The following is a 22441-nucleotide window of genomic DNA, read 5'->3' on the forward strand; positions in this document are numbered from 1 at the left end:
TTTTTTGTAATTTTTACTGAATTTTCTTTTAAGAGTTGTTTTTCTCAGTGATTATCTTTAAATTTATTCTTTTAATTTTTCTCAGTGATAATGCGTTTGTTTATATTCTTCTAATTGTCCTGGGATTTCATTGTTGTTTGTTTTTTCTTTGCCTCTCGGCCAATCCTCTCCCACATGGTACAAATGTGGGTTATATGTCGCGTGTGACAGAAATCTCTTGGAGCGGATATACGCTGTGACATGATTAAAGGCCAAGTACAAACATTTGACTGCACGCAACAATCGCATCCATATGGGGCCGGATTCCAGCACAGCAAAACCAACACCAACAAACCACCGCCCCCTAACCTGAGGCTGTACGGCATCAGCTGTTCACAATACCAAGAGCCTCCACCATTGTAAATGCCAAAGAATTTCAAAGCCACGTTAATGTTTTAATGCAAAATAACAGAAAAAAGGTTTCTTTTTATTTACATGGTGTGGTTGTTAAACACAGAGAAAAAGAGCTCGACACACAAAGCGTGGGAGGTGGAGGGAAAATGAGTGAAAATGATTAAACATATAAAACTGTTACAAACAGACCTTGCACACCAGTTAAAATAAACACATCCTCTTACGTCCTGCAACCATGTGGATGCAAGGATAACACTTTTCACATGAAATGTTTCCATTTCATTTGAACATTTGCCCTAACGCCTGCTTTGTAATTGAAGTCAAGGATAATAGGATGGTAGTGGGTAATGAACTGAATGGAGGTGCAGAATACTTGCCTCCCTCTATACGCACACACACACACACACACTCGCAAGCACGACATCAGAGTGAGTGAAAGTTTAATGAGGAAATGCGAGTTTCAGGCATTTTTCACATAACCTTAGGCCAATGTTTAATTTATTGCAATTAACTTAACTAAGGTTATACGATACGAGTATTTAATTAAAATACAATAGAGTAGACAATCATTTTGAAAAAAGGCTTGATAAGGGTGAAGGTCATTTCAATTAATTGAAATAGATAGATAACAAGTAAGGGAGGCTTAAAATAACAAATTGTTTCAAATTTCAGCGAAATCGGGTAATAAATGCAGTTTTTAAGGGATTCAGACCCTTAATCGGCCTCCTTTTTATTGCCCAGTCCGAACGGCGTGCCGCAGTGCGACACCTCTTTGGAGAGAATTTTTGCATGGCTTAGTACCTCACAAATGTTCCCAGCATTAGGAGGGGAAACCACCGCTGAAAATACTTGCTGATGGTCTCGCCAGGATTCTAACCCAGGCGTTCAGCGTCATGCTAACCTCTGCGCTAAGGTGGCTTCCTCCTTGGTATGTAGAATAAAACAAGTAAAAGCTTGCTTAGTTTGGCCGTGCCAAATCTTATTTACCCTCCACCATGGATCGCATTTGTCAAATTCTTTGAATAACGTTTTCAAATAGAAAAACACCAGTCATAGAAAAACACCACATCCAAAATTTCAGTCAAATCGAGTAATATTTGTGCCCTCCAGAGGCTAAAAAAGTCAAGCTGGGAGATCGGTTTATATGGTAGCCATATCAGGTTATATGACATAGACCATACTAGGAACAGTTGTTGGAGGGCATACCAAGACGACGAATGCAAAATTTCAACCATGTTGGATAAGAATTGCTCCCTCTAGTAGCCCAAGAAGTCTAATCGGGAGATTGGTTTATATGGCGGCTATTTCGGGATGTGGACTGCTTTTTGGACACAGTTGTTGAAAGTCAAAATAAAAAACTTCATGCAAAATTTCGGCCAAATCGGATAAGAATTGCGCCCTCCAAAAGTTCAAGAAGTCAAGACCCAAGAACGGCTTATATGGCAGCGATATCAGGTTAGAGACCGATTTGAACCATTCGTGGCACATTTGTTGGAAGTCATACCAGAACACTTCATGCAAAATTTCAGCCAAATCAGATAGGAATTACGCCCTCTAGGGGCCCTGAAGTCAAATCGGGAGATCGGTTTGTATGGCGGCTATATCAGATTTAGACCGTACTTGGCACTTTTATTGGCTATATCAGATTTAAATCATACTTGGCACTTTTATTGGAAGTCACAACCATAACACATTATGCAATCTTTAGCCAAATCGGATAAGCAATGCGCCCTCCAGAATCACAAGAAGTCAAGACCCAAGGTCGGTTTATTTGGCAACTATATCAGGTTATCAACAGATTATGACCATACCAAGCACAGTTGTTGGAAGTGGTACTAAAACACCACATGCAAAATTTCAGCCAATACGGGTAAGAATCGCGAATTCTAGAAGCTCAAGAAGTCAACATCCTAGATCAGTTTATATGACAGCTATACCAAAACATGGACCGGTCCATTTAGAATCCCAACCGACCTACACTAATAAGAAGTATTTGTGCATAATTTGAAGCGCCTAGCTTTACTCCTTCAAAAGTTAGCGTGGTTTCGACAGTCGGACGGATGGACGGACATGGCTAGATCGACTTAAAATATGATGGTGATCAAGAATATATAGGGTCTTATACTTTATAGGGTCTTATATGAATATTTCGAGGAGTTAAAACCGGATCGACGAAATTAGTATGCCCCCCCCCCCCCCCCCCATCCTTTGGTGGAGGGTATAATTATGCCCTTCAAATAAATTTATTTTGTATAAATTTTTAGCAGAATCGATGGTGGTGGACTCCCAAGATTCGGCCGGCCAAACTATGCACGCTTTCACTTGTTTTATTTTTTTATTTTTATACCCACCACCGAAGGATGGGGGTATATTCATGTTTTCATTCCGTTTGCAACACATCGAAATATCCATTTCCGATTCAAGACCATCTAGAGATGTCCGTCCTTCTGTCTGTTGAAATTACGCTATAGTCTTTAAAAATAGAGATATTGAGCTGAAACTTTATACAGATACTTTTTTGTTCATAAGCAGGTTAAGTTCGAAGATAGACTATATTCGGCTATATCTTGATATAGCCCCCATATAGCCCGATCCGCCGATTTAAGGTCTTAGGCCCATAATAGCCACATTTATTATCCTATTTTACTGAAATTTTGGACAGTGAGTTGTGTTAAGCCACTCGACATCCTCCTTCAATTTGGCCCAGATCGGACATGATTTGAATGTAGCTGCCATATAGACCCATCTGTCGATTCTAGGTTTCGGGCCCACAAAATGTTTATTTATGGTCCGATGTCACCGAAATTTGGGACTGTGTGTTAAGTTAATTCCCTCGACATATTTCTAAAATATATCACAAATTGGTCCACATTTGAATATGGATGCCATATAGACCGATCTCTCGATTTAAGGTTTTGAGCCCTTAAAAGGCGCATTTATTGTCCGATGTCGCCGAAATTTGGGACAGTGAGTTATGTAAAGCCTTTCAATTTTCTTCTTTAATTTGGCTCAGATCGGTGCAGATTTGGATACAGGGCCCATAAAAGATACATTTATTGTCCGATGTCGCCGAAGTTGCGAATAGTGAGTTGCGTTAGGCTCATCGACAACTTTCTCAGATCGGCTTAGATTTGGCGATTTGGGTCAGATCGTCCAGTTTTGGATATAGCCTAAATTTGGAACAGTGAGTTGCGTTAGGCTCTTCGACAGTCATCTTTAATTTGGCTCAGATGGATTCTGATTTGGATGTAGGTGCCATATAGACCGATCTCTCGATTTAAAGTCTTGGCCCCATAAAAGGCATATTTATAATCCGATTTCGCTGAAATTTGACACAGTGACTTTTGTTAGGCTTTTCGACATTCGTGTCGTCCAAATTTTATTTTATTTTATTTTATTTTATTTTATTTTATTTTATTTTATTTTATTTTATTTTATTTTATTTTATTTTATTTTATTTTATTTTATTTCATTTTATTTCATTTTTAACTTAAGTTTACTTAAAATCCCTACGATGGATTTCCTCGTATTTGTTTGCTTTTTGCATTCATATAATAAAAAAAATTCAAAAGGGGTCATGAAGGACTATAAATCGTTGTAGTCGGAGCAGCATAATAATTCATTTTACCAATTTCAACACAATTCAAATAGACTCCTTTTATCATACGTGCAGGTGCAGAATTGCACATTTGTTCGATATTGGAATGGGTACTTGTGTAACACTCGCTTATAAATTTACACTGTGCTACATAAAGTTTGATATTTTAAAAATCAAAAAAAAATTTTTTATTCTATACTAGCTGACCCGGGCCCGGTCCGGTGCGCCTTCTTTAACTTTATATGGAACAAAAGTTTCCTCGGAATATTTATTTTCTACAATTAAAGATCTTTTAGTGAAATTAATTAAATTAAAGATATTTTAGTGCTACGAAAATAGTATATCACTTGACTTACAGTTTATCAATATAAGTGTCTTTATCTGAATCCCATATGATCTTATTGGTCTACGAATCTAAGTTTGGATGTAAGGTGTACTCCATTCTTAAAATACTTCATTTCAGCCCGATATTCTCATGATGTCTGATTTAGTGGTGTTTTCGAGGGAGAGGTGGTCCCCTACATACTTGTGCCTGAAAAAATATCAGCATCGTGCTCTTCTCTCAAATACCATTTATTTAAACCCCATATTGCCATTGGCTTAAGAGGAGTTTACAGGATGAGGCGTCCCCCAAACACATGGCCCCAAAATAGGTTATCAAATTCGTTTTCTAATCTCAAGTTCCTTTCATTTGAGCCATATATTGGCATGGTCGAAAAATTTTTTCCCTTTTGGGGTGCTTTGGGAAAGGGATGATGCCCTAAGTACATGGCCCTACATTTGGATATAAAATTCGTATTCTACTCCCAAATAACTTTATTTGAGCCTTCCTATTTGGGTGGTGTTGTGGGGGTGGGGTGGCCCCATAGACACTTTTCCCGAATATTGATATCAAATTCTTGCTTTACTTCCAAAGACCTTTCATTTGAGCCCCATATAGCTTTGGCCATAAATTTGTCTTCTTTGGGGGATGTTCTCGGGGATGGGCGGACCCTCAAACACTTGGTCCCATATTTGGATATCAGATTCGCATTTTGCATTCAAATACCTTTTATTTGAGCCCCATATTCCCATTGTCAGTAAATAAGCCCTGTTTGGGGGGTGTTTTGAGAAAGGGGTGGACCCCAAGAAACGTGGCCCCAAACTTGGATATCAGATTCGTATTCTACTCGCAAATACCTTTCATTTGAGTCGCATATTGGCATGATCGGTAGATATGTCCGACATAGGGGTATTTTGGGGTTTGGGGTGGTCCCCCTAACACTTGGTCCGACAATTGGATATCAGATACGTTTTCTTATCCTAAATACCTTTCATTTGAGTCCCATATTGTCGTGATTGGTCTAAATATATGTGTGGCAGGTTTTAAGGTGGGGCGGCACCCATAGGTACCCCATCCGAAATTTGGATACCAATTTTTTATTTTTAGGGTACTTTGTGAGAGCACACAATATTTCGCTTGAATCGCACCACCCATCTCCGAGATCTGGCGTTTCTGGAAATTATGGTAAGGGGGAGGGTCCGCCCCCCTTCAGATATCAAAAAATTTAGTACCCTATTTTCAACACGGGGTCATTGATAAGTATACCGATAGACTCAGAATCACTTTCTGATTTGATTAAGCTATGTCCGCCTGTCTGTCCGTCTGTCATTGTTAATTTCTGTATAAACTATTGGTCGCATTTATCATCCGATCATCTTCAAATTTGGTAGGGGCATATTTTTCGGCCTAGAGACGAAGCCTAATGAAATTGAAAAAAATCGGTTCAGATTTAGATATACCTCCCATATATATGTTCGTCCGAATTGCAGTAATAATGAAATAAAATGGTCATTTGTTAACAGATACTCTTGAAATTTGGTAGAAGGGATTCTCTCTTGACTCTCGACATTACTGGTGATATTTATAAAAATCGGTTCAGATTAAGATAAAGCTCTCACATAGATATATCGCCCGATTTGCGCTCCTAGAGCCACTGCACGCGCATTTATTGTCAAATATTGCCAACATATTGTACAACGCTTTCCTCGACGACTATCACAATATCTGAGTTTGCTCGAAATCGGTACAGATTTAGATATAGCTCCTATACATATGTCATTTGTCAATTGTAGTTATTTTCTATTGGACATGTTTGTTCCAAATTTTATAAGGGTTGCTTAATAGACTATATGAAAACAATATACGAATACATGTATATTGCCCGATTTTGTAATTGTAGGTTAGGTGTAGGGTATTATTGGGTTGCCCAAAAAGTAATTGCGGATTTTTCATATAGTCGGCGTTAGCAAATTTTTTCACAGCTTGTGACTCTGTAATTGCATTCTTTCTTCTGTCAGTTATCAGCTGTTTAGCTTGCTTTAGAAAAAAAGTGTAAAAAAAGTATATTTGATAAAAGTTCATTCTAAGCTTTATTAAAAATGCATTTACTTTCTTTTAAAAAATCCGCAATTACTTTTTGGGCAACCAAAAATATAGTCGGCTCCGCCTGACTTTTGCCTTTCTTTACTGGTTACTTGATATTAATAAAGTTATTGTTCATCCCTTATTTGATGTCCTTACTCTTTTCTTTGAGACATTATAGATTTTTCCTTTACCTTAATTTTTTTACTTCTGGTATAATTGAAGCATTGCACACCGGAAGCTATGTCACGAAGACTTGTTCCCATCCGTTGAAAACTTATAAATGTGTATGCGTGTGTGTGTGTTTTATAAAGTTCATATATGCAAATCTTTCATTCGATTTTTTGTTTGTGTTCACAACTTTACTGTATGCATAGTCAACATGAGCCATAAATTACAACAGAGGGAGAGAGTGAAACATTGAGGGTGGCATAGGGGGTTATGTGCTTGCCGAAAGTCTTGTATTGGCCATAAGCAAAAGTTCTTTGCCATTTTCGCAGACTGCAAGTTACGCATACGAAAGTTCTTAATGAGAAAATTTTTAAAAATACACTCTTATCCTTGCCAAACAACCAAGGCGGTCTCTGTGGCCTATAAGAGCAAGGAGAAGAGGCCATGCACACACTGTGTCTCTGTGTGTGTGTGTGTAGGTGTTCTTGCCCTACAAAGGGTAGGCAAATGGATTTGCCATTTCCTACGTTGTATGCTTTTGCACCATGAAATGCGTGATTTTAATTAAACCTCTGAATGTATATAAATGTGCATATCTGTCGTCGCATTCGCCTCCTACCGCTTCTTCACTTGCTTGATAATCCTTAAGCCTTGTTCTTGTGCCGGCTGTAATAATAATTGTTGTTGTTTTCTTTTATTAACAACAAACAATGTAAAGGATTTTTCTTGCCACTTCTTCCTGCCACTGCAAAGAGCGAATGAGAGTGGCTTTTAATGTGCGGTTAAGTGCGTTTTCCTGCGTTTTTAGCCCAACCCAACACATCCTTTGGCATATGTTTCCAGTGAAAAACCATTCAAGTTTTTTTTTTTTTTTTTGAGTTTGTAGCCAAACATCGTTAAAATGCATAAAGGCTGGGAAAAAATTAAATATTAATTGCAAGATTTTAAATGCAGGGAAAACATTTTAATATACAAACACAATGAGAAGCGTCTGAAAAATAATATGCCGAACTTAATTATTGGTAAAAACAAATAGCGGCTTAAAAAGGTTGAAGATTTTGTACCCAACTCTGTAGAATGGGAGCATAAACATTATGTCATTCCATTTGTAAGATGTCGAAATACCGATTTTTTTGGGGATTTTATAGTCAACTAGCTGGCCCGGTGCGTTTCGCTGCACCATAAAATGGCTTTTTGAAAATCGATTTTTCTTCAAGCATTTTTAGGCTGGTGATCAAGACATTCAGTGCCACGGGTCTCGTTCAGATCCACACTTATTATTTTTACATTGGTTATTCACTTCCAAAATCATATTTCAAAGCTCCAACTTGGGACAGCACAGTTTTAAAGATCCGCAGGTCCTTCCTGTGTCTATCCCATTTTGAGGGAAAAAGTGTTCTCTACTGCCAAAGACCTTTTATTGGTGTCCTATTCAATCCTGACCGACCTTAATTTTTTAATGGGGGAAGAGGGAGTGCCCTCTGACACGTCCTTTCACTTCAGTCGTCCTACATGACAGTTTGGTGTTGTTTATATTGGGAGGAGAGGGTCGGTCAAGTCTAGGACTATGCCAAGGTACTTCGCCTCCTTCGACAGCTGTTGGGTGATCCCGACCAAGGACGGAAGTCTGAATTCTGGTATGTTGTATCTGCAAGTGAAGAGTACCAGCTCAGTCTTTCTTGGGTTGGTCCTTAACCCATTTCTGGTAGCCCATTGCGACAATCTTCCCAGTGACCGTTTCATGGTCTCTATAATTGTCGACAGAAATTTGCCTCGCACCAGCAATACGAAGTTGTCCGTATAAGCGATTATCTACGTGTCATCTACGCCGAGATCAAACACAATTTCAATCATCACGAAGTTTCACAGAATTGGCGAGAACATATCAGCCTGTGGCGTTCCTCTTGTCACTCGCATTCTGATAATACCATCTTCCAGCTTCACATTTATAATCCCGCCACATAGCATAGTATTAGTCCACTGGTAGATAATAGGGTGGTCCTCCGTGCTGTCCAGTGCTTCGACTATCGATCCTATCTACACGTTATTCAAGGCCCCCTCAGTATACAAGAAGAAGGATGACAGACTGCCCTTCCCCAAGGGAAAGGGTACTAAAACTACGCTTCCCTAAGGGAAAGGGTAATAAAGCTACCCTTCCCCAAGGCAAGGAGGACTAAAACTACCCTTCCCCATGGAGTAGTAAAATCTACCATTTCCCCGCCTTAGGGATTAAGACCAACCTGAACTCCCTCCATTCTGTTAGTATGTAGGACAATAAGAAGCTCGCCCGCAAAAATCTTTTCTAGCCAGGGCAGGGTAACTCCAAGGTATTTCTGAAGCATTGCCGGTAAAATACCGCCAGATCCGGCCTACTTAAATAGCCAGAAATATGGACCGGTCGCACTATTTTCTCCTCGTAAACGAAGTCCCTGATGAGGTCATCCGCCAAGGCCGCATATGTAGGTGTTACGATATCTTGATCGCCAACCCAAACTACGAAACGCGTCCTATAGTGGTTGGTGTGTGTTACGATCTCTGGCAAAAAAAAAAAAAAAAAAAAAATCCAATCATTGAGCTCGTCTTAATGAATGGAGATTTTTCAATTAAATGTTTACCGAACTCACATGGCACGGCACTGTCTTGTTGAAACCACATGTCATGGAGGACAAGCTCTTGCATTTAGGGAAAAAAAGTTGGATATCATCTCAAGGTATCGTCACAAAAATGGTTATTAAATTTGTTTTTAAATCTCAAATACCTTTCATTTAAGCCACATATTGGTACGGTCGGTAAATTTTTAACCTTTGGGGGGGATTTTTGAGAAGGGCTGCTCCCCATATTACGATAGTCAGAAAATAATTGCTCTTTGTGGGGTGTTTTGGGGAGACCCATAGAAAATTTGTCCCCAAAGTAGGTATCGATTTCATGCTCATGGGGAAATGGTGGACCCCCAGAAACTTTGTCCCAAATTTGGATGTTAGATTCGTATTTTGTTCGCAAATACCTTTCATTTGAGTCCCATATTGACATAGTCGGTAAATATGCCAGATTTAGAGGTTTTTTGGGGAATGGGGTGGCCCCCCAAACTCTAAGCCCTGAAAATATATCAGCTCTACTCTCAAATATTATTTATTTGAACCCTCTATTTCAAATTCGTTTTCTAACCTCAAATACCTTTCATTACAACCACTTATTATAAAAGTCAGCAAATATGGTATGGGCCCTAAAAACTATCAATATCGAGCTCCACACTCTTTAAGACCTAAATTGTCATGGTGAGCAAATATGCAAATACGCTCTATTTGGGGTGTGGGACAGTTGGTCCCGAATGTTGATATAAGATTCGTGGTCTACTCCCAAATACCTTTTATTTGAGCCCCATATTTCCATAGTCGGCAAACATGACCGAATTTGGGGGGGGGGGGTGTTTTTGGGGGGATGCCGTGGCCACTCAGTGATTTGGGACACTTTTTCCCGAATATTGATATCAGATTCGTACTTACTCTCAATGACTTTTAATTTGCTACTGATATTGCTATAGTCGTAAATTTGTCTTCTATGGGGTGGCCTCCAAAACTCTTGGTCCCACATTTGGATATCAAATTTGTATTCTACACTCAAGCATCTTTTATTGAAGCCCATGATCAATAAATAAGTCCTGTTTGGGGGTGTTTTGGGTAAAGGGTGGACCCCCAGAAACTTGGTCCCACATTTGGATATTATGTTCGTATTCTACTTGCAAATACCTTTCATTTGAGTCCCGTATTGCCGTGGGCGTTAAATATGTCCCATTTAGGGGTATTTTGTGGGTTGGGGTGAATCCCCAAATATTTGGTCCGGCAATTGGATATCAGATACGATTTCTACTCGCAAATGCCTTTCATTTGAGTCCCATATTGTCGTGATTGGTCTATAAATATATTTGATGGTTTTGGGGGTGGGGCGCCCCCCTAGGTACCTCATTCGAAATTTGAATACCAACTTTTTGGTTTTAGGTTACTAAAAGAGAGCACTCACTTAAATTGCACCACCCGTCTCTGAGATCTCGCATTTCTGAAATTTGTGGTAAGGGGGATGGTCCGCTCCCTCTTCAGATATAAAAAAATGTAGTACCCTATTTTTACCATGGGATCATAATGCGCCATCTGTGAAAATTTGAAGGAAATCGGTTTAGCCTTTTTTGAGTCCATAAGGAACATACAAACCGACAAAGAAAGATTGGTAAAAATTGCATTTCTGTAAAAAATTTGTCAATATAATTTTTTCTTTTTGTATTTGGTACATACATTTTATTAGCCATTGTTGTTACTTCTACTTGAACTTTTTTACTACACATATTTACAAAGGGTTGCCTCAATAGTTGAGAGGAAGCTTAGGCTAGACGGACGGCTTTTTTCATTGTGTACGTGACCGTACAACAACCTTAGGTAGAAGATGCATTTGCATTGTCAAATGTTCATTATCCTTCTGTACGACTTGCTAACGATTGTCTCTACGCTAATGTTTGTTCCATGCAAATGTTCTTCAACAACTTTTTACTCTAATTTCTTTTAGCAAATTTTGTCAAAATTTGGATTTTGTAGAAAATTGTTTCGACATTTTTTTTCTACTGGCAATTTGATTTCTTTAGAAAATTTCTTCAAACTTCTATGTATACAAAATTGCATCAAGATTTTATTAAAAAAAAAAAAACTTTTTTTATTTCTCTAAAAATTTTTTTTTAATTTAAATTTTAGCAGATTTATCAAATTTAATTTTTTTTAGCTTTATTTTTATAATTTTTTTTATTTTTTGAAAAAAAAATTAAAAGAGATTTCGCAAAATTTTATTTATACATACAATATTTTCATAACTTCATTCCTGTAGATACTCTTGTTAAAATTGTATTATAATAGATAATTTTTTATAAATTAAATTTTCTAAAAAAAATAAAAAAATATTTTTGATTCTATTGCAAATAGTTCCTAAAATTTTATTTCTATGCAAAATTTTTTTGGTTTAGCTTAAATTATTTTATCTTCTGTTTTCATCTTCTTTTCCCTTTTCTTTTTTTAATTTTTCATCATTTCTAAATTAAAACTAAATTTTTCAGATATTTTTTACCATTTAAATTTTCAGTGAAAAACTGTTCGAAAAATTATATTTTTTACTTTAAATATTTCTGATTTAAAAATATTATATTTAAGTTAAAAAGGAAAAACAAATATATCACCTTTTTCTACTGGAAAGCCTAGAAAACACGTACCAGGAAAAGAACAAATCAATTAATTTATGAGAGTTATAATTCAAAACCAGAAACCCTTTTTAAGGCAGACACACCAGACACACCTACACACTGGCACTGTTGAAACCTCCACCCGCATATTTATAGCCATCTTTAGTCTCTCTTTTTCTTTCTCTTTATTGTCTTCTGTTGGTCTCTGCTCTTTATAGACATTACACACGCACACATACACCTAGTAGCCTTCATATATCATCATAATAAAACTGACAGCTTCTTTGGAGACTTGGAAAAGTTCGTTTTTCTTGTTGAGTGAAAATGTGGTCTTAAATCGGTGGCGATTCCTATCCCAAGCCACAAATCAACTCTCGACTAAAATGAAACATGCAAAACACGTACCCCAACTGTGAAAAACACTTTGGAGCGTTATGGCAAATAGATAGAATTGTTGAGATCATAAACTCCATGTGGACATTGACCTAAAAACTCGGACTTGGGTCTTGGTCTTGGTCTTGGCCGCCAGGAAATGACTGCACCGCATGAGAGATGAGTTGAGATGAAATGAGGATGGCAGGATGCTTGAGGTAGGCTATGGCAATAAAAGCAGGAATATAAAAGTGATTTAGAGAATGATTACCCGCTCTGATGACCCGACTATGAAGTGAGTAAATTTATAAATGTTTGAGTGTGAGTGGCATTATGATTATGATGATGATTTAATGTGATGCCAGATTTCACTTTGGTGCGCTCACAAAATTAATGATGTTTTAAGACACTTTTGTGTTGCCATGGGGAAAAAGGGTTTGGTCGAACATTTTAAATACGGAGTGGACATTTTGGAATGTATTGTAGAACCAGATGCTAAAGAAGATTTTTTTTTGAAGACAAAAATATCGTTAGTCATTAGGGATTAGTTAAATGGGGCAAGACTTAAGCACTTAGAGATAAATTACAACTTAAGGAAAGGCAAATAATGAGTGATTTTTTTCAAAGATATAGGAAAGATTTTCAAAAAAGAAAAAAAAATTTCATAAAATTCAGAAAAGCATGAAATCGGAAAAGAAAAAAAATACATAAAATTCAGAAAAGCATGAAATCGCTAAATCGCTCCTTATAATTGAATGTTTGAAGGTTAGTTCATGCAAATATTGTCCGTGACTGCGCCTCAAATGGTCCATCCGCTTAGTCCAATTTTTGCAACCTCTTTCCAACATTCCGGCCTGTATCTCACGAATAAATGCTTCAATGTTGTCTTCCAATGCGTCAATTGAAGCCCCACAAAAAAAAAGTCGTGCTATCTAATCGGCCATTGACCGGACCCGAACGTGAAATAAAATATTTACCGAACTTGCCTCTCAATAAGACCATTGTTACGTGTGATGCGTGGCATGTGGTACCGTCTTGTACCATTCACAGTTACGTTACGATTCGCATTACCTTCGAAGAAGTACGGTCCAATGATGCCACCAGCCCATAAACCAAATTGTGACTTTTTATACCCACCACCGAAAGATGGGGGTATATTCATTTTGTGATTCCGTTTGCAACACATCGAAATATCCATTTCCGACCCTATAAAGTATATATAATCCAGATAAGCGTTAAAATCTAAGATGATCTAGCCATATCCGTCCGTCTGTCTGTTAAAATCACGCTACAGTCTTTAAAAATAGAGATATTGAGCTGACATTTCGCACAGCTTCTTTTCTTGTCCATAAGCAGGTTAAATTCGAAGATGGGCAATATCGAACTATATCTTCATATAAGCCCCATATAGACCGATCCGCCCATTTAGGGTCTAAGGCCCATAAAAGCCACATTTATTATCCGATTTTGCTGAAATTTGGGACAGTGAGTTAAGTTAAGCCCTTCGAGATCCTTCCTCAATTTGGCCCAGATCGGTCCATATTTGGATATAGCTACCATATAGACCGATCCTCCTATTTAGGGTGTTAGGCCCATAAAAACACACTTATTATCCGATTTTGCCGAAATTTGGGACAGTGAGACCGATCTCTCGATTTAAAGTTTTGGGCCCATAAAATGCGCATTTATTGTCCGATGTCGCCGAAATGTGAGACAGTGAGTTACTTTAGGCCCTTCGGCATCCTTCTTCAAGCTGGCCCAGATCGGTCCAGATTTACATATAGCTGTCATATAGACCGATCTCTCGATTTAAGGTTTTGGGCCCATAAAATGCGTATTTATTGTCCGATGTCGCCGAAATTTGGGACAGTGAGTTAAGTTAAGCCTTTCGACACTCATCTTCAATTTGGCCCAGATCGGTCCGGATTTGAATATAGCTGCCATATAGACCGATTTCTCGGTTTAAAGTTTTAGGGCCATAAAAGGCCCATTTATTGTCCGATTTCGCTGAAATTTGGGACAGTGAGTTGTGTTAGACCCTTCGGCATCCTTCTTCAATTTGGCTCAGATCGGTCCGGATTTGAATATAGCTGCCATATAGACCGATTTAAAGTTTTAGGGCCATAAAAGGCCCATTTATTGCCCGATTTCGCCGAAATTTGCGACAGTGACTTATTTTAGGCTTTTCGGTATGCGTTTTTCACCCGATTTTGACGAAAGGTGGTTTACATATATACCCGAGGTGGTGGGTATCCAAAGTTTGGCCCGACTGAACTTAACGCCTTTTTACTTGTTCTGGATGCATTGGTAGCTCTTGTAATGCTTCAGGCTGATTTTCACTTCAAAATCGACAATTCTGCTTATTTATGCACCCATTGAGCCAAGAATGCGAAAAAAAATGAGCGCGCGATGAACTTTCTTAACAGATCACTCATTTTGATTAAAAAATTCAGTAATTTTCAAGCGTTGTTCGTTTCTAAGACGATTCATGGTTAAATTATAGACCAAACTGAAGATGTTTGACGGTGAAACAATACACGAAACGTGCTTAAGCTGTTTAAACCAGTGTTGCCAAAAAGATAACAGCTAAAAAATCACCCTTTTATTACTACCCTCGATCCATCGAATGTTGCGTCATACTTTATCGGTAGGTCTATAAGCCTGAGAATCGTCTCCAACATCCAGGTTGAAGTGGTTCTTATGGCTCATCTTGAAACAACGCAGCCGACTTTAAAAATTAAGATATTGAGCCGAAAGTTGGCACTGATTCTCTCTTTGTCCAGGATTCTCTTTTAGGCAGGATAAATACGAAGATGAGCTGCAATGGCCTTTCTCTTTGCATAGCCCCCATATAGACCTGTCTTCCGATTTAAGGGCTAAAGACCATAAAAAGAAAATTTATTAGTCGATTTTATTTAAAATTGGCCTAGCGAGCTATACTGAGATCCTTGCCATCCATACCGAGTATGGTCTAGATCAGATCATACAAGGATATGGCTGCCATATATGCCGATCTCATGATTTAAGGTCAAAGGCCCTCAGAAGCCACATTTACTGCTAGAGTAAGTTGACATATGACACAGAGAGTTTTTTTAGAATCGTCAACTTGCAAATTGCAAATTTTGCCCATGAACATTCCACTAAGGAACAGGGGCAAACTTCTTACATATCAATGAGTGCAGTCCGATTCAAGTTTATGCTAAATGATAAGGGACCTCCTTTTTATAGCCAAGTCCATACGGCGTGCCGCACCTCTTTGGAGAGAAGTTTTACATGGCATAGTTGCCAGCATTAGAAGGGGAAAACCACCGCCGAAAATCTTTTTTTATGGTCTCACCAGGATTCGAACCCAGGCGTTCAGCGTCATAGGCGGACATGCTAACCTATGCGCTACGATGGCCTCGCTAACCTAACCTATGCGCTACGGCCGGCTAACCTATGCGCTACGATGGCCTCGTCACCTTACGTATCGAATATGGTTCAGATCGGCTATCGGCTTAGACTCGATAGAAACCGATAAGGCCCATAGAAGCCGCATTTATTATCTGATTTTGTTGAAATGTGGTACAGTTCAATGGCAGGACAATTTTTCGATATTGTCTCCGTATAGATCGATCTCCCGATTTAAGGTAAAATGCCCACAGAATCTGCATTTATTGCTCGATTTAGTTGAAATTTGGCTCTGTGAGTTATCTTAGAACTCTCGATATCGTATATAGGCCGATCTTCCTGTTTAAGGTCTAAGGCCTAAAGAAGTCGCATCTATTGTCCAATTTGGCAGAAATATGGCACAGTGAGTTTTTTAGGATCCTTAACATCCGCGTTGAATATGGTCCAGATCGGACAATATCATGATATAACCCCCATATAGCCCGACCTCTTATTTTAGGTTCTTGGTCTCATAAAAGCTGTATATATTACCCGATTTTTTTTAAATTTGGCACAGTGAGTTATCTTAGAACTCTCTCTATCCGTATCGAATATGGTTCAGATCGGACAATATCTTGTTATAGCCTTCATATCGACCGATCTTCCGATTTAAGATCTAAAACCCGTTGAATGTCGAATCCCATTTATTGTTGGATTTCGCTGAAATTCGGCGCGGTGAGTTTTTTAAGGATCCTTGGCATTAGTGTCGAATATGGTCTAGCTATATAAAGGCCAATCTCCCATTTTAGGGTCTTAGTCTCATAAAAGCTGTATTTTTTAGCCGACCTTGCTGGAATTTGGCACATTGAGTTATCTTAGAACTCTCGCTATCCGATTTAGGGTTTCGCTGAAATTCGGCACAGTGAGATTTCCTAGGATCCTTGATATTTATGCGGAATTTGTTCCAGATCGAGCAATATCATAATATATCCCCCATATGACCGATCACCATAAGCATAGAAAGCCATCTGGGGGGTGGACTAAGCACTCACCGAAAAGTTGTTGCCTCCCAAAATTTCAAAAATTCCATTTTTTCTATCAAATTTGCTAATTTTATTGCTGTGTCAAAGGCTTTAGCCCATTTAGGCACAGTGTGTTTAGATAAGCTCCTCAACATGCGTGTCAAATATGTTTCAGATCGATTATATTTGGATATATCTGCCATATATACCAATCTCCCGATTCAAGTCATTGGTACCTTAAAAGAAACATTACCCGATTTTTATTGTAATTCCGCAGTGAAGGTTGTGATAGTCCCTTCGTCGTCCGTGCGGAGCATGTTTTCGACCGGACTACATTTGGATTAAGCTGTCATATAAACCTATCTTCCGATTTAAGATTTTTCACTCATAAATTCCGTATTTATTACCCTATTTTGCTGTAGTTAAACAAGGTGAGTTGTATTAGACCCCCTAACACCTACTAGAATACTGTGCTGATCGGATCATATTTGGATATAAACGCCATATATACCGTTCTTAAGCTCACATAAGGCCCACTTATTACTCATTTCGCTGAACTTTGGAACATTGAGCTACATAAGACCCTCGACGTCTATGCTGACGGCTTAGCAAAGATCGGTCCATATTCCGATACAGCTGCAAGAGGTTTATAAATGGTGTATTTCCACTGGATTTTGCCCAAAGGTGGTTAACTTTGTATAGCCACCAGCTTAGGTATTGATAAGGGGCCTCCTTTTTATAGCCCAGTTCGAACGGCGTGCCGCAGAACGACACTTATTGGGAGAGAAGTTTTTACACGGCAAAGTACCTCACAAATGTTACCAGCATTGTGAGGGAATAACCAACGCTGAAAATTTTTTTCTGATGTTTTCGCCAGGATTCAAAGGCGTTCGGCGTCATATGCGGACATGGTAACCTCTGCGCTACGGTGGCCTCCTAGCCAGCTTAGGTATTATTTATACCAAAGTTTGATCCGGCCGAACTTAATGCCCTTTAACTTATTCTGTCTGATTTCATTGTTGTGACAAATTGGAAGATATTTAATGCTTAAACATAAAATGCTATACATTTTACCATTCTTGTATGTTTGTTTCTTTTATTATAACTTAAAGTTTTTCTAATCCTTAGTATGTTTTGGTATTTTATAGTCTTACATCCTGTTCTGTATCCTACTCCTCAAAGGTAGCCTTGATGTTCTATTATTTTAAGACTACAAATCGTATTTTGTGGATTCATGTCCAACATTATTTTCATCCATAAAAGAATTTGTAGGCTGAAAACTACTTTTCTGGCAAGTTATTTTTATGACAAATTATTTGTAGGCTACATAAAATGGTTGCAGAATGTGATGTCCAAATTTTAGAGTTTTTGCTTAAGAGAATGGGTGCTCGTTGTTTTGTAGGGGTCAATACAAATGGCATGTCCTTCATAACAAGGCAACATAACAAGGATTTGAAGTTTTTATACCCACCACCGAAGGATGAGGGTATATTCATTTTGTCGTTCCGTTTGCAACACATCAAAATATTTATTTTCAGCTGTACATTTTATGCAATATGGCAGATATTTGGCCCAATTATTGTCTAAAGATGTACGACAACCGTACCGAATATAGTCCAAATCGGTCTTTATCTTAATATATCCCCCATACAGATCGATATCCCGAGTTAGGGTCTTAGGCTCATAAAATCTGTATTTATTATCCGATTTGGCACAGTGATTTGTGTTAAGATCCCAGACAACTGCGCCGAATAAGGTCCAGATCGGTGTGTGTCTTAATATAGCCCCCATATAGACCGATTTCCCGATTAACGGTCTTAGGCTCATAAAGGCTATTACCTGACTTGGCTGATATTTTGCACAATGGTTTGTGTTAAAATTTCGCGACAACCGTGCTGGATATAGTCCAGATCGGTGAGTATCTCAATATTGCCTCTATAGAGACCGATCTCCCAGGATCTTAGGCTCATAAAAGTTGCCTTTATTATCCGATTTGGCTGAAATTTTCCACAATGGTTTCTGTTAAGATCCCCGACATTTATGCCGAATTTGATCCAAATCATAAATAAAGCCCCATATAGACAGATCTCCCATTTTAGGGTCTACCCGATTAGGGTTTTAACCGATTTGGCTGCTGTTTGGCATAATGGTTTGTGTGTGTTAAGATCCCCGACCCAAAATGCACAACATGTGGTGTCAACAAAACGGTACCACATTCCACACAGCACGCCTAACAATTGTCTTATGGAGAGGCCACGATCGGGACCGGTCAATTGGCCGCCTAGATCGTGCGACTGAACGCCTTAAAACTTTTTTTGTGGGGCTATGTTACCCGGGATAACCCTGCGGCGAAGGAGCCGAAGTATCATGGCGTAGTCCTCGATTCGATTTTGCCCTGGAATAAAAATACCGAGGAAAGAAGCCTTAAGGCACTGTGCGCTTTTTACTCCTGCAGGAAGATGTTCGATAGGCAATGGGGTGTAGCCCATAAGATGATTTATTGGATGAGACCAGTATTGACCTATGACCTGGTATGGTAGAAGGCCGTGGAAATTAAGGCACGTGCTAGGAAGTTCGAGAGGGTCCAGAGGCTGACCTGCGTCGGGGCAACGGGGGCATTGGGATCAGCACTGCAGGCAGGCCAGGGAGCAATGCTGGAAATGCAGGCCATGGAGGCCTATATTCGGATTCGTGATTAGACTGAGGGTGCACGGCATTCTGAAGTTGTAAGGTTGCCACAGTTCGATTCTGGTAGTTATAGATGAGAAGGAAGAAGGGCGTATGAGTCTGTCATCGACCGAAGGAGGACGAGGGGCTGCTGGCTATCGATAAAAGGTCGATGAGTACCTTAACTGTCATAACTGGAAATTGTGCCAAAAGCCGCATGGCAGCGCGCATGGGATTATCGCACTTCTGCAGGAGTTGGGTATGAAGGGGATACCAGCGAGCACTTGCTGTGCTCACATCCGGGTGTGCAGTGACGAAGGCTCTCTATACTAGGAAGCCGAACCGACAACTGTGCTATGTATGGACAAAATCGGTTTACCAACTGATATAGCTGCCATTTAAACCGATCATATATCTTGACTTTTTAAGCCTCCAGGCAGTGCAATTCTTATACGATTTTGCTGAAATTTCGCATAAAGTGTTTCGTTATGACTTCCAACAACTGCTTTTAGTATGGTCAAAATCGCTTCATAATCTGAAATAGCTGCCATGTATACCGATCTCGGATCTTGAATTCTTAAGCCTCTAGAGGGCGCAATTTTTATTCAATTTAACTGAAATTCTGCAAGAGGTGTTTTGTTATGACTTCTATCAGCTACTTCAAGAATGGTCGAAATCGGTTCATAACATGATATGGCTGCAGGAAAACTTATCTCGGGTCTCGATTTCTTGAGCGACATATCAGGTTATAAACCAATTATGACCATACCTGCCAAAGTTGTTGGAAGTCGTAACAAAACACCTCATGCATTTAAATCAAATCGGATAACGACTGCGCCGTCTAGAGGCTCAAGAAATCAGGTTCCGAGAACCGAGAAACCTATTGAGTCCATACTTGGCATAGTTGTTGGAAGTCGGCCTCTAGAGGCCGCAATTATTATCCGATTTGGCTGAGACTCAGCATGAGGTCTTCTGTATGACTTCCAACAACAATTTTCATCCGATTTGGTTGAAATTAGGCATGGTGTGTTGTGTATTGACTTCCAACAACTATGCCAAGTATGGACTCAATAGGTTTCTCGGTTCTCGGAAGTTGACTTCTTGAGTCTCTAGACGGCGCAGTCTTTATCCGATTTGGCTGATATGCATGAGGTATTTTGTTACAACTTCCAACAACTGTGGCAGGTATGGTCACAATCGGTTTATAACCTGATATGTCTGTCATATAATTCGATATCAGATCTTGACTTCTTCAGCCTCTAGAGGGCGCAATTATTATCCCATTTGCTTCAAATTCAGCATGAAGTGTTTTTCATGACTTCCAAACACTGTGCTTAGTATGATAAAAACCGGTTTATAATTTGATATAGCTGCTATAGAAACCGATTTTGGATCATGCCTTCTTGAGCCTCTAGAGGGCGCAATTCTTATCCAATTTAGCTGAATTTTCGCATGAGGTGTTTTGTTATGACTTCTTATAAGTGTTCCAAGAATTATCGAAATCTGTTGCTAACCTAATATGGCTGCCATATAAACCGATCTTGGATTTTGATATCTTTATCCTCTAGAGGGCGCACTTATTTGGCTGAGATTCAGCATGAGGACTTTTGTAATGACTTCCAACAACTGTATCTAGTATATGCAAAATCGGTTCATAGCCTTATGTAGCTGCTTTATAATCCGATTTTGGATCTTAACTTCTTGAGCCTCTAGAGGGCGCAATTCTTATCGGATCTTTACTTCTTGAGCCTCTAGAGGGCGCAATTGTTATCGGATTTGGCTGAAATTCGGCATGAGGTGTTTCGATACAACTTTCAGCTACCGTGTCAGATATGTTTGAAATCGGTTGATATCCTGATATAGCTGCCATATAAACCGATTTCCCGATTATATTTCTTGAGCCTCTAGAGGGCGAAAAAGAAATGTTGTACTATGACTTCTTCTATGACCTTTAACTTATGTGTCAAATATTGTCTGAATGGGTCCATAACCTGATATAACTCCTATATAAACGAATCTCGTGATTTTACTTTTGAGCCCTTAGAGAGAGCAATTCTTAACCGATTTGGCTTAAATTTTCCACAATGAATTTTGCTGAAGTGTCCATTATCCACATCATGTATAGTCTGAATCGGTCCATAACCTCCAGTAACATGACGATTATATAGCTCATATACATATAGCTCCAGTAACATGGCAATTTTTATCCATTATCCTTTGTTTGCCTAAACGAGATACCATGCAAAGAACTTGACAAAAGCTATTTATAGAGGAGGGTATATAAGATTCGACCCGGGCGAACTTAGCATGCTTTTACTTGTTTTGTTTGTTTTTTTTCTCGGTTGAGAGTATTTTTATTCCTTTCAAAGTTATTAAATTTTTTATATATTGTCCGTTATTCTAAGCTCTTGCTAGCAGTGCCCATATAATTTATTTTCACCCCAAAAAAATAACACCTCCCCTTAGCCATCAGACCCTATAATTCTAATCGTAACATATTTACTGTTATTACACAGTTGGTTTTACAGCACATCGATCAATTTGACCCTTCGTTGAAATTGTTGTTAGTTTTTGGGTTTTTTTTATGGTTATTTTTTACAAAATATTCTCTGGGGATCAATAACTCAGGCAACTACTGCATCAACACTAGTGAGAAGAGATATGATGCCAAACAAAGCTCTGTAAAGACTAACGTTAGGGTCGTTAAAAATGCATTTTACAATCGGTCATTAAACACAAAGTTCTAAATGTCCTCTCAAAAGCTGAAAAGCGGACAAAAAACCACCCAGGAAAAAATTGACGTGCTATTTTCCACAAATCAAAACATTGGCGTTATTATCATCGTCAACCAATGGCATCACCATCACCATCATCGTCATCAGCATCAACACAGAATGAAACCGTGATTGACTTTCTGGCATTATTACAAGATTTTTTTTTTAAGTGCTGTTTTTTTGCATTACAAGGCAATGTCGTAAAAAATTGTAGGGCATCTATCATGCAATCCGTTTTCAATATACAGTTCTTTTGGCATAGATATTTCTAGGGTATCAAAGCAGAAGGTCCTTTGAGATCCCTTTTTCTTTTAATGGAGAAGGTTGAAGGTGGCTGTTTGACATTTTTATCCTTTGCTCCCAGCAATTATAAAGGATTTTTGTTTTTATTTTAAAACAAATCGAATTTCTGAGCAAAGGAAATAACATACCATCGTAAATCAAAATTGTGTACAG

This window comes from Stomoxys calcitrans, chromosome 3 (genome assembly GCF_963082655.1).
Source record: "Stomoxys calcitrans chromosome 3, idStoCalc2.1, whole genome shotgun sequence".
In the NCBI taxonomy this organism is placed as follows: Eukaryota; Metazoa; Arthropoda; class Insecta; order Diptera; family Muscidae; genus Stomoxys; species Stomoxys calcitrans.